Source organism: Chamaea fasciata, unplaced genomic scaffold, assembly GCF_029207755.1.
Source record: "Chamaea fasciata isolate MVZ Bird 193981 ecotype frontalis unplaced genomic scaffold, bChaFas1.0.hap1 SCAF_43, whole genome shotgun sequence".
NCBI classification, from domain to species: domain Eukaryota; kingdom Metazoa; phylum Chordata; class Aves; order Passeriformes; family Sylviidae; genus Chamaea; species Chamaea fasciata.
Window position 1 is genome coordinate 818,825 of NW_027094128.1, and position 13,636 is coordinate 832,460.

Sequence of the window (13,636 nt, forward strand, 5' to 3'; positions counted from 1 at the left end):
GGCAGGAGATGTAGCAGGGTCCAGCTGGTTCACAGCTGGGCACAATGAGTCTGATCATAACAGACCCAACTGGGCTGACCTGGCTTGTTCTAGAAGTCCCCGGGGGAACAAAGAGCTCAGCCAAGCCCAGCCAAGCCCTGGCTGCAGACACACCCCTGGCCAGAGATGTGGGCAGTGCAGAGATTCCCAACCAGCTGGCTTTCCAAGCCCGGGAAATGCAAACTCACCATAAAAGGGAGCTTGGAACAATAAATTGTGGCTGTTGGTCAGAACTCAACAAGATACTGTGTGGTGTGTCTGTCTCCAACCCACCAGCCTCGTGTTACACTATGTCTAAATCTATGTTTCTATCTATATCTCTATCTTTATATGTGAAACAATAATAATAATGTGCAGTAATGCTGACAATACTGATTTGCCACCTTTGGCTGCTCAGGGATGTGACACTAAATACCCTACAGAAAAGCATTGGCCACGACTCAAATGTCAGTGCTAAACTTTGTGAGACTGCTTGCAAGGAATAAAGGAGGAAGGGATGAAATTGGCGATTTTTATGCGGTTTGCTGATACTGTGGTGTGGAATGCTTTGTCTGTTACTGTGAAAATACAGTGATTTGGACTGCTGGTGTTTTCATGTACCAGACTATTCACAAGCTGCAGGATCATCAAACAGACAAAGGGGCAGTTGAAGGAGCAGGTGAAAAAATGAGGAGATGGGAACCTGTCCTGATGGAGAACCCATCCCACAGATGTTCTCCATACCCTTAACAATGGACCCAGTGGGGAAATGGAAACCCTTGGATGTGCACAGCTGCGCCCAATTTGCGAATACAACCGTGCACAGTGAGACTTTGACTTCTGGGGAAATTGTTCTGGGTGTGATGGCCCCTGACAGGGCCACCCCAGAGGCTGCAGGGCTGGACCTTCATGCATTAGAATTAATTAGGACAAATCAGAAGCAAATGAGAGTTATCAATACAGGAATAGGAACTCAGATTTCTCCAGGACACTGGAGGTTTGAGAACTGCTCACTGGAGCTTGGCCTTGAAAAGCGTTGATGTCATGGGAGAAGGAATTGATGCAGATTGTCAAGGAGAAATCAAAGTCATCCTTTGAAACAATAGTGAACAGAGTGGATTATTTAAGCCTATGGCGTGGCAGCAATTACTGATATTGCAGTTTGAAAAACAGTTGTGCAGAGAGGAGATCCACAGTGTCACTGCGGTCCCCTGGCTCCACAAGGCCCTGCAGGCTCCCAGGGCACCTTTGGTTCTATGGGGCCCGCAGGGTTTAGCTGGCGGGCAGGGTCAGCACCAAAGAGACACGCACCAACTTAAGGAAGCCCAACCCCACCGCGGGGGGACCCGCCTCCCGCCGGGGCTCTGCCGGCACCGCCACCGGGACCCCCCAAAAACACCTCCCGGGGACCCCCCATGTCCCCTTGAGGGGCATCTGCGCCTCAGCTCTGGAGCCCTGCCAGATCCAAACATCAAGCTGCCCGGCCCCGACAGAAAAAAGCCCCGGGAGCCATAAATATATTTTCTGTGAGCTCCAAACATCCCTCCCCACTTCAAAAAAACCGCCCAGGATATTTGGGGCGCGCTCCCCCTCCCCGGTCACCCGCAGGATACGGGGGCGATGGTCCCGGGGCGAAGGAGCTGCAGATCCAGAGAGCACTGAAGTCACGCAGTGCCTCCTCTGCCGGCTCCAGCTCCTCCATCCCTCCTCTTCCTCCTTCTCTGTCCCTCCTCCTCCTCCTCCTCCTCCTCCGTCCGTGCGGCCGCGGGCCGGGAGCTCTCGGGTGAGCGGGGCCGGGCCGGGACACGGTGGGAAAGGGGTGGGTCACCCCCAAACCGAGCCGGGGGCAGCGGAGGTTTGGGGGAACAATGGGAAAGGGGTGAGGGGGGGGATAGGGGGAGGTGGGACAGCGGGAAGGGAGTTCCCAGTAGGGGTCCCCCAGTAAACCCCAGGACTCCCAAGCCCTGTCCCAGCGCCCACAGTTCCCTCCACAGCCCCGGCTGAGTGGGGGGCTCAGCCCAGGAGCCGTCATTGTCTGGGGCTCCCTCGAGTGCAGCAAATGGGAGAGTGCCCCCCAGGGTGGATTTTTGGGGGTCTCCCCACCATCACGGCTTTAAGAACCCCCGACAGTCAGGCGCCGCTTTAACTCCCCTTGACAGGGCGACACCACTCCCGTTGATTCCGGTAGTGGAGCCCCCATGGGGGGGTTGGGGGTCCCGGGAGGGTTTGGGGGTCCCGGGGGGGTCTGGGGCTACCTGGGTGATGCCGATGGTGGTGATGAGGACCCCGTGCCAAGTATAAACCTTCTCAAGGGGGCTTGGGGGCGTGTTGGGAGGTCCCATGGGAATTTTGATGTCCTGAGAGGGTTTAGGGGGTTCGTACGGGGCGTTTGCAATCTTGGGGAGTTTTTGGAGGGTCCCAGGGATGTTTTTGGGGTTCCTGGGGAGGTTGGGGTGTCACGGGGAGATTGGCGGTTCCCAGGGAGGAGCTGGGGGGTACCTGGGCAGGGCAGGTGACAGAGCTGGGACCCCGTGCCGGGTCTGAACCTTCTCACTGGGCAGCGTCAGCGTGTTCAGGGAGATCCTGGGGGACCCCGAGGGTCACCCCAATTCCCAGGGGACCCAAAATACTAAGGGCTCCCCTGAACTCCCTCACCCCTGGATCTGCTGCAGGCAGGGGCACACCAGCACTCGGCCCCTGCCCCCACTATCATGGGGGGGCTGTGGAAGAAACCAGGGGGGCACAGACAGGTCAGGGTGGAACCCCAGAGTCCTGGAGGAGGGGACATGGGGACAATCCCAGGAATCCCCGTGAGGGGCTTAGGGGGGACCCAGGAGGATTTGGGGGCGGACTGGTGGGGTCATGGGGGGATTTCCAGGAGTCTTGGGAGGGGGGGAAGAACAGGGTGAGCCCCCAGGATGGGTTTGGGCAGAACCGGATTGGAGCTTCCAGACGCTGAATCCGATGAGGAGAATGACCACGATGGCAGCGATGACGGACACAGCGACCACCAGGGTGAGATTCCTGCTGGATTCCGGCTCTGGGCAGCACGGAATGGTGAGGAGGGGCAGGGGAACCTCCATCCCACTGCGCCACATTCCCAAACTCCCAGTTAACCACATTCCACATTCCCTGCCTCGGCCCAGGAGAAGATGCCGGGCTCCGGCATTCCGGGATGCTCCACCCGGCACCGGTGCTGCTCCCGCTCCTCCGGCAGCGCCTCGATCCTGGCCCGGGGGGGGAAGGCGCCGTCACTGTTGGGAATGATCCCGGATTTCATCCCCCTTCATCCAGCTGATCCCCGTGGTGCTGGGGTAACATCTGTACGTGTGGCAGGACAACATCGGGAAACAAAGGTTTACTTAACCGAAACAAAGAGGTGGACAAAGGTGGAAGGGGGAGATAACGCCGGTAAAAGACAAAGCTTGAGGCAGCTGCGTGCTTTTCTTTCTCCGGCGTTCGGGGAGACGTGTGTCTGCCGCTCCTCGAGGATCTCAGCCGCCGCAGAGCACGCCGAGCAGAGAACGGCTGTTGCTGGCTGGAGGAGTTTCACTGTGGCCAAAGGGATCCAGTCCTGGGAAATCTACTATCACCAGTTCAGCCTGAATCCTGAGTGTTCCCTGCCACCTGCGGGAGCTGGTCCAGGCCCTGCCTCGCCTTCGGCTCCTTCGGCGCTGCTCCTCTTGCTGCAGCGTGACCCTGCACCCCCTGCGCTGCCGGGACATCCTGCCCCTGCCTGCCGGGACACCCTGCCATCCCAGCGACCAGCCCGGGACTTTTCCACTGTTCCAGCTTGGTGCTCTGAGGATCCTGCAGGGACAGCGAAACCAAACTGCCCTGGGTTTTGTGAAACAAAGCCCTCGAGGTTCTTGGTACTGTTGTCGTTTGTCATTAACGCTGTAGTTGTTTGGTGGGGGGGGAGTATTTTGTGTTTGTTTGCTTTGTATTACATACTAGTAGAGAACTGCTATTCCTATTTCCCAAATCTTTGCCAAAGAGCCTCTGATTGTAATTTTACCTGGCAGATACCTGTCTTCCCAAACCAAGACAAGGAGGAAGGACAAATCTCACTCCCTCCGCTTCCAAGGAGTGTATATTGTGTGTTGTATACTCCCTTGGGGTGTTTGCCACCTTTCCTGAGGGTGAACTTGTAGGATTTGTTGCAAACTTATTCACAAGAAATGTTGTGTGTACCTATTAGAGTTTTAGAGTGAGTTAGGGATTTGGCAAAGGTGAATTGTTTAAGTTGAAAATAATTTTTGGGTGTAACAGATCAACCCCTGCATACTACAGATAAAAATACTTGCAAGAACCTTTCCCTTTTTCATTTATCATTATGCACACTGCTTCACTGGAAAAGGCCTCACAGGATGTGTTTGGAGAGGAGCCTGCTTTTCCATTAAACAACAAGGAATATTTTACTTTTGAAAGAAAGAGACAAAAACATGCCATTTTTTTTAATGGCACGTTCTTAGTTATCAGATTAACAACATTTTTGGAGGGGTATTCAAGCAAGTATTAAGCGTAAAACATACAAATAAATGTACTCTTACTTTCAGCAATCCTTTAAGAACTAGAGACTTCTCTTAAAGCAGGATCCCTTTCCTTCTGGGTGGATCACCTTTGGGTATTCCTCCAAACAAGCTGCAGCTGTCCCATGTGACACTGGCAGGGGCAGCTCTGGGCCGTGGTCCTTCCCCAGGAGTTTTTGGCGGCTGACTCTTGCTTAGGTAATTTAGTAATTGTGCTGCCACCTTCGGGATCCCCAAAAGGTCTGTCTCCCACATGCCTGCCTGTTGCAAGACTCTATTTCATTTCCATATGTTCCTCTTTTCTGTGCACGATTGGTCTTTGGACAGATAAAGGAGGGGTTTTAGCACCTGTTAATGAATTAATTAAATGGTGGATGTACTGATGTAATCTCTACAAAATGATTCTGTTAGATACTTTGGAGACTTCTGTTTTGCTTGTGTGATCTTTACTATTTGAGGGAAACTTTCAAACTCCTGATGGGCCTTGAGTTATTTTTATTTCTTGGACAGACTGTGCTTCTCTTGTCTTTCTACTTGTTGTCCCCTTAATTTTAGCCCCTAGAGGGCTAAACTTTACAGTTTCACTAAATAAATCATAAATGCTTCAGTTTATAAATAATATAGATGTTCATTGTATATTTTTATATAATTTAATTTTGTCCCCTACAGGGCTAAAATTTGGAGGGTGAGTGCTGCTCTTCAGGAAAACCTGGTGATGGAACAAATGAGGCGCAGCTGGCATCAGTCAAGGTTTCAGTTAGACAGAGTGGAAACTCTGCAGTTGGACCAAGTGCCTTCATCAGAGCAGCAAGTTCCAGAGCTCCTTCACTGTGGCACCTTCGGGCTTGGTGGTAGGAGAACCTGACACAGTGAGTGTAAAGCAACGACACCTGAGCTTGCAGAGTCTGTGGCTGAGTAAAATCTGGTCTAAGTTCTGTTGTTTTACAGAAGAAAAATGTTGTAGCTGATCTGTCAAACACAGTAGACTCAAAGTGAGGGCCTGGCAGTGACTCTGTAAGAAGAAATGGTTTCTAAAACAGGGTAAAAAAGTGGGAGCTGGCTGCTGAAGATTGATAGCAGAGATTGTTTTTGGCTTGGTTGTCGCACTAGTGATTCCACATGGTATATTTTGATGCTTTTCAGTTTAGATTGCTGTACAAGTATGAAGTTAAGGCATTAAAAAAAACCCCTCAAATTTGTCTCTTCAACGGGCTCTAGTACAATTACGTGGTAGTAAATGCATCAACAAATATTGGTTTTAGTTATTTTTTGAAATAGCTCTTAAAAAACATCCCAAATCTTGAGAATTCATTGGAGCCTTCCTTAATTGTTTGGCATTTCAGTGTGTGTAGGCAGTAGAGCATGTGAGCAGCTGTAACCACGTTCGTGCGGTCAGTTTTGCAAATACATGAAAAAACTTGCTCATGGGAGAGTCACAGCCCACTTGTGTTTACAACCTGAGACTGGTACAGTGAGTAAAAACAAGCTGGGATACTTGTAGGAACAACAAAAACCCAGGAAACCTTGAGAAATCTTTGGAATCAAAATTATTGTGTGTTTATGGCCAATGCAGTGCTAACAGAGCCAGGACATGTGGCATGTTAATGTTTGGGTTTGGTTTTTTAGTGTCCACTTAAAATTAGTAACACGTCTCAGATTTTTCAATACAGATCTCTTAGGTACTGGAGGTAGTTAAGTGTGTCATACTAAACACTCTTGGAGTTGAAAATGTTGCTTTGTGGAGTGTTTATATTTTCTGAAACTCAGCTGTGCATGCTTTTTGTTCGCCGTTGAAATGCTGTAACCACAATTGAATTGAAATTGGTCGGTTCAAAGGAGCTGATACAATTTTATCTGTTTGCTCATCTAACTTAGAGCAAGAAATAGGCACAGACTCTGGACTGAGGGATGTTCACCAGTATGTTTGAAAATTTGTGTTTGATACTTGAAGTTAAATATCATGAGAAAACCTCATAAACAGGGGTGAAATTCAACATGTAAAGTGCTTGTTTTCTTTTGTGGCCTTGTGTGAACTGTCTTGCAGATCAAACTTCTAACTCCTTCTATGTGAGTTAGCATTAGCAATAAGTGGCAAAGTCCATCCTGTTGTTAAGAATTTGGATGCTGTGTAGGGCAAATCCACCTTTTCCCCCTATTGTTTGGCCTCTCTTCTTACCATTTCTGTAATCATCAATGATTGAGTAAATCCCCAAGAACATTTTGTGGTAGTGATGCAACCACACTTGCCATTTTGTGAGTGTGTGATAAATACGTATTAAATGGTATCAAATGAGCTCAGCAGAGATAATAGGTTGTGTGCTTTTCTCTAGAGGCAAGAACACCAGGTGTGGCCTGGTGTTGGGATTGTGGATCACAGGGATCAGTCAATGACCTCAGTTTTAAAACACCAGTCTGGCCGCATTTGGTCTGCTCTGCTGTCCTCTGGAATCTCTGCTGTATGTGCAACTACAAACCCTTGGTTTATAAATTTACTTAAAACATTACAAATCTCCTACTGATGTAAGACTGCTCCTGCGAGGAAAGGTTTATTAAAGAAACAAATCTTACGTGAGAAGACTGCAGAGAAGAGATGCATTTTGCCACAGCTGTATGGCTGAACCTATGGGGGTGGATAGAAATTCTGAATCTTTTCTTCCGGCCTCTGTGTTGGAGGAAGGGTTAGGTTGGAATCCTGCAGTTTTCTAAAGTGGTGTCTTGGAAGAGAGAGGAATGAGTCCCAGGCTGAGCCTTCCTCTAGGAGAGGAACTGCAGGTATCCCGTCATGCCCCGCGCCGCTTTGCGCCTCGGTGTGTCCGGTCATGCCCCGCGGTGCCGCTTTGCGCCTCGGTGTATCCCGTCATTCCCCGCGGCGCCGCTTTGCGCCTCGGTGTATCCCGTCATGCCCCGCGTCGCTTTGCGCCTCGGTGTATCCCGTCATGCCCCGCGGTGCCGCTTTGTGCCTCGGTGTATCCCGTCATGCCCCGCGCCGCTTTGCGCCTCGGTGTATCCCGTCATTCTCCGCGCCGCTTTGCGCCTCGGTGTATCCCGTCATGCCCCGCGCCGCTTTGCGCCTCGGTGTATCCCGTCATGCCCTGCGGCGTTTTGCGCCTCGGTGTATCCCGTCATGCCCCGCGGCGCCGCTTTGCGCCTCGGTGTATCCCGTCATGCCCCGCGGCGCCGCTTTGCTCCTCGGCGTACAAATGACGTCACCCGCGTTTATTTCGCCTCTCATTTGCATTAATTTACATAAGGCTGGCGCGTCAGTGAGGTGGGCGGGGTCAGAGCCACGCCCAGGCCCCTCCCAGTACAAACCAGTAACTCCCAGTCCCCGTGGTCAGTGACGTCATTCGCGTTTATTTCTGATCTCATTTACATAAATTTGCATATCGGCGCAGTGGGCGCGGTCAGAGCCGCGTTGGCCCCTCCCACTCCCAGTACAACCCAGTAACCCCCAGGCCCCGCCCAGTTTGCCCCGCCCTTGTTGTCGATCTATATAAGGGAAGGGGGCGTGGCCTGATGAGGGGCGTGGTCCGTTTACCTGTGGGGGGAGGGGCAAAGGTTAAACCACGCCCAGAAACCCCAAAACCAGTTTAAACCAGTATAAACCAGTGACCCCAAACCCACTCCCAGTCCATCCCAGTATAAACCAGTGACCCCAAACCCACTCCCAGTCCATCCCAGTATAAACCAGTGACCCCAAACCCACTCCCAGTCCATCCCAGTATAAACCAGTGACCCCAAACCCACTCCCAGTCCATCCCAGTATAAACCAGTGACCCCAAACCCACTCCCAGACCATCCCAGTATAAACCAGTGACCCCCAGTCCCCGTCCCAGTGCCCTCACCTGTCCGTACTGGTTTGAACTGGGATCTCTCGACGCTCGGCGGCCTCCAGGGAGCGGCTCAGGGCCAGGGCCTGGCGCTGGGGGATACTGGGAGTTACTGGTTTGTACTGGTTTGCACTGGGTTATACTGGTTTGTACTGGTTTGGGGGTTTTCCTTACTGGTTTGTACTGGGAGGGGGTTTAGGGGTCACTGGGATGAAGTGAGATAAACTGGGAAGGGATTTGGGGTGACTTGGTTGTACTGGTTTGTACTGGTTTGTACTGGTTTATACTGGTTTGAGGTTTTTCTTTACTGGTTTGTACTGGTTTGTACTGGGAGGGGGTTTGGGGTTTTTTGGGGGGTTTTGGGGAGAATTTTGGGGATTTTTGGGCTTCAAAAATCCCAATTTTCAGTCGGAATTTTGGGTGAATTTCGGGGATTTTGGGGCTTTAAAAATCCAAATTTTTTGTGGGAATATTGGGGTGAATTTTGGTGGTTTTGGGACTTCAAAAATTCCAATTTTTGGGTGAATGTTGGGGATTTTGGGGCTCCTAAAAATTCCAATTTTTAGTGGGAATTTTGGGGTCATTTTTGGGAATTTGGGGGCTCCAAAAATCTCAATTTTAGTGGGAATTTTGGGGGATTTTGGGTGGGAATTTTGGGGTGAATTTGGGTATATTTGGGGCTTCAAAAATCCCATTTTTCAATCAGAATTTTGGGGTCATTTTTTGGAATTTTGGGGCTCCGAAATCCTGATTTTTGGAGCGAATTTTTGGGTCATTTTTTGACCCCCTAGAGACGGGCGACCCTCTGGCAAGAGTCGGCACCTCAGACCAACTCCTAGAAAACATACACAAAGCTGCATGCTTGCAAATGATACAGGAAAGAAAATGAATCTCTGGCTGTGAGTCGCCAATGCAACAGCCTGTCAAACCTGAGATTATGACCCCTTTAATTCGAGGTCTGCCAGAGTCTCTTAAACCAACAGCAATTCTTCTTCCAAAACAATAGCATCTATCTCCTCGGTAGATAGACTTGACAGATTTCTCGGACACACAAGAGATCAAACTGGTTCCACTGACTCCACTGACTCCTCACCTTTTACAGCTCTTAGCACACAATCTATCAGCAGTCATAAACTTTGGACATGGAGTGAGGTAGCAGAGGAGTTAATAAGTTACAGTAGAAAATATGGACCAGTGAAGTACTCAGAGGACAAACCAGAAAAACCCAGAGGAGTCAGGCACATTGCTTCTCCTAATGAAAAATGAGAAAAGGGAAAACAAATTTCCAACCGGCAGCAGCTGTGGTTGCTAGGGCTGAAAAGGGGAGTGCCACGAGAAGTAATGGATAAATTGCCGTATGATAAATTGGCTAAAATAATTTCCAATTGGCCCTGTCCCAAACCTATTGTGTTGGAATCATCCAACCAACAACCCAGTGCACCTCCTCTTCCACAAGCCTTGGGCAACCAGCCACAACATTCCCCAACACAGGTTTTAAGCAATGAGACACAGCATGCTCTCTCCCCGCTTCAGGGAAGTGAAACACACCAACCTCCTTTAAACTAGAAACTCCGTTTCTTGATAGTGAGCGAAGAAACGGAGACTGGATGTTTTTGAGGAAGCTCACAAAGGACCCGAGAACAGGGGACATATTGATTACAGCAATAGTTGGCCCCAAACAAATATTAATAACTTTTGTTGTGGACACAGGGGCCCAAATCAGTGCATTGAAAATCACACACGCCCAAAAGTGTGGGCTTGTTCCCAGCAAAAAACGATGTTGTGTTTTAAATGCCCTGGGAACTACAGAGTCTATGAGTATGGCTCTAGTAAAACTCACACTGCCCGGAGAAGACAACCCAATAGCTGTCCAAATGGTCATTGGAAACATTCCTGACAGTTTGTTAGGGATGGATATACTTGCTGGGAGACAATGGGAAGACTCAGAAGGCTTTCTCTGGTCTTTCGGAGCTCCCAGCCTTAACATCAGGCTGCTACAAACAGCTCCTTCCCTACCGTTCAGCAAAATCACTTCTGTGAAACAATATCCTTTACCCTCTGGTGCTAAAGATGGCATCAAGCCAGTCATTCAGGAATTGAAAGATCAAGGAGTAATTGTTAACACTCACAGCGCTTTTAACTCACCAATCTGGCCAGTTAAAAAACCCAATGGAAAATGGAGACTGACAGTTGATTACAGACGGCTTAATGCCAACACAGACCCTCTTACAGCAGCGGTCCCAAATACAGCTGAATTAATAATATCAATTCAGGAAAAAGCTCACTCTATTATGGCAACAATAGATGTTAAAGACATGTTTTTGATGATACCCATACAACAAGAAGATATGGACCGTTTTGCCTTTACATGGGAGGGACAGCAATATACCTTCACACGTCTACCCCAAGGGTAGCGACACTCCCCCACTTTAGCCCACCATGCTTTAGCCCAAGAATTAGAAGAACTATCTAAACCTGACACTGTAGCTGTTTACCAATCCATAGATGATATTTTAGTGGGAGGGGAAGAAAAAGTAGTGGAGGATGTTCAACAGAAAATAATTTCCCACTTAGAAAGCCTTGGTTTGCAGATCCCCTCAGAAAAAATACAAAAACCTTCTCAAGAAGTGAAATTTTGAGGCATCTGGTGGAAAGGAGGTATGACATGCATCCCACCAGACACCCTAACTTCTTCAGATCAAATCAAGATGCCCGAATCTAGAAAAGAACTCCAACAAGCTCTAGGACTATTGGTATTTTGGAGAAAACACATTCCAGATTTTTCAATTATTGCCAGACCTCTTGATGATTTGTTGAGAAAGGGAGTAAAATGGGACTGGAGCCCTTCTCAGGAAGAAGCATTACAATTGTTGATTTTTGAAGCCACAGCTCATCAGGCCCTAGGCCCTATCCACCCAGCAGATCCTTTTCAGGTAGAATGGGGATTTGCTACCTCAGGATTGTCAGTACATATATGGCAAAGGGGTCCTGAAGGCCCAATCAGACCCGTTAGCTTCTACTCCCGTGGCTTTAAAGATGCTGAAAAAAGATATACAACTTGGGAGAAAGGCTTATTTGTTGTTACCCAAGCTCTCATAGAAGTAAAAAAATCACAAGAAAACAACCAATTGTGTTGAGAGGTCCCTTTAAAGTCATTAAAATAGTGATCACAGGGACTCCACCTCCTGAAGGGGTAGCACAACGAGCCTCAGTAAGGAAATGGTATGCACAAATAGAGCATTCTAATAACATCTTTTCAATTACTGAAGGCGCTGTGAAAAATTTACCAATACAAGACACAGAGAATCTGAATAGCAGCCAAGACAAACCTGCCTCAGTTCTTAAAATAGCCCCTCCCTTCTCCCCTGAGCAAACAGCACATTCATGGTTTACTGAGGCCTCAGCTAAGCGTGAAGGAAAAGTGTGGAAATACAGAGCTGTAGCTTTGCACACTTCTTCTGCAGAGCGGATCATTACAGAAGGGGAAGGCAGTGCCCGAATTGGAGAACTTAGAGCTGTTTGGAGTGTTTTCCAGAGGGAGGCACAAAACACCTCTCTTGTCTGTATTTACACTGACTCCTATGCTGTATATAAGGGCTGCACTGAATGGCTGCCTTTCTGGCAACAGAATGATCGGGAAGTTAACAGAATTCCAGTGTGGCAGAAAGAAAAGTGGCAAGAAATTTTACAAATTGCAAGTCAAGGGAATTTTGCTGTAGGGTGGGTAGCCTCTCACCAGACAGATGATAATCCAGCAGGAGAATGGAATAACAGAGCTGATGAATTAGCAAAATTAAGTCCTCTGAAAAAGGATGAAATCACTGAAGATTGGGAGCACTTATTAGAATGGCTGCATGTAAAACGACAACACACAGGTACAAAAGATTTATACAAGGAAGCTCATGCCCGGGCTTGGCCCGTTACCAGAGAAATGTGTAACACCTGCATTTCAGCCTGTGAGCAGCGTCGCAAACGGCTAGAAAGACATCCTTTACAGGATGACCCACTACACTTGAGGACAGGTAAAGGCTTATGGGATGCATGGCAGGTAGATTACATGGGTCCCTTTAAGCAATCAGGAGGTAAACATTTTGTGTTAGTGGGGGTTGAGATTACATCTGGATTAGTTCAAGCCGAGGCATTTAAAAGGGCTACAGGGGAAAACACTGTTAAAGCATTGCAGATATGGTTCGGGACTTTCCCAAAACCACAGGAAATTCAATCTGATAATGGGTCACACTTTACTGCTAAAGTAGTACAGGAATGGGCAAAAGGTGAAGGGATAAAATGGACTTTTCACACTCCCTATTACCCTCAAGCTAACGGAATTGTAGAAAGGACTAACGGTCTTTTAAAACGACTTCTGAAACCACAAGAGGGAGGCTGGGATGGCCGGTGGCATAAAGCTGTGCAAAGTGAAAATGAAAGATGGGGGGTAAATGGGTGCCCCAAAATTACTGCTTTTTGCCCAAATCCTCTGAGCTTAATCTCCTCACAAAGAGGACCAAATGATCCCGAAAATCCAGTTCATGACCCGGGACACCCTGTTTTGGTAGACCTCCCTACGGTGGGAGAAGTACCACTTGTGTTGAAAACTTCTCTGAATAAAGTTGCGTGGATAGCATCTGATGCCTTAGGAAAAGAACATCGGATAAATACCCGCTGGATAATTCCATCATTTTAATGTTCTGCCCTTAGGTGGCAGATTTTTCTGTGTTTTGCTATTGCAGGAGAACTCCGAGGGGACACTTCAAGTGACATGAAAACAAAATAACCATGTTAACATTATTAATACTTCTCTGTATCCTGCCACACTCCCATGGCCAGGAGCCAGCTGAGTGGCCGTGGTCTGAAGCCACTGTTAGATATACCAGTACTCAAGAATCACATCCCAGAAGTCGCCACCTGAACCTGGCAACCTCAGGGTATCATGGTGGTCCACGTGAGTGGGGATGGGATAAGAATGAACGGGTTACAACCCTAAATGGTACAGTTGGTTTGGGGATATTTTTGTGGGCGGATGTTGGGATCGGGATTGTGTGGGGCTGGGTGGGTGGGATGTGGTTTGATAGTAAATCAAACTTGGAGAGTTCTTGATCACATGGACTGGGATCACATGGACTGGGATTTCACAGGCTGGATCATCTGGATCAGAACCATAGAGACTGGGATCATCTGGACCGGGGTGGCCGCCTCGGAACGATGCGAACCGAGGCGGTCCCGCCCGGCCCAGGGCAACCTCCCCGTCCCTCCCAG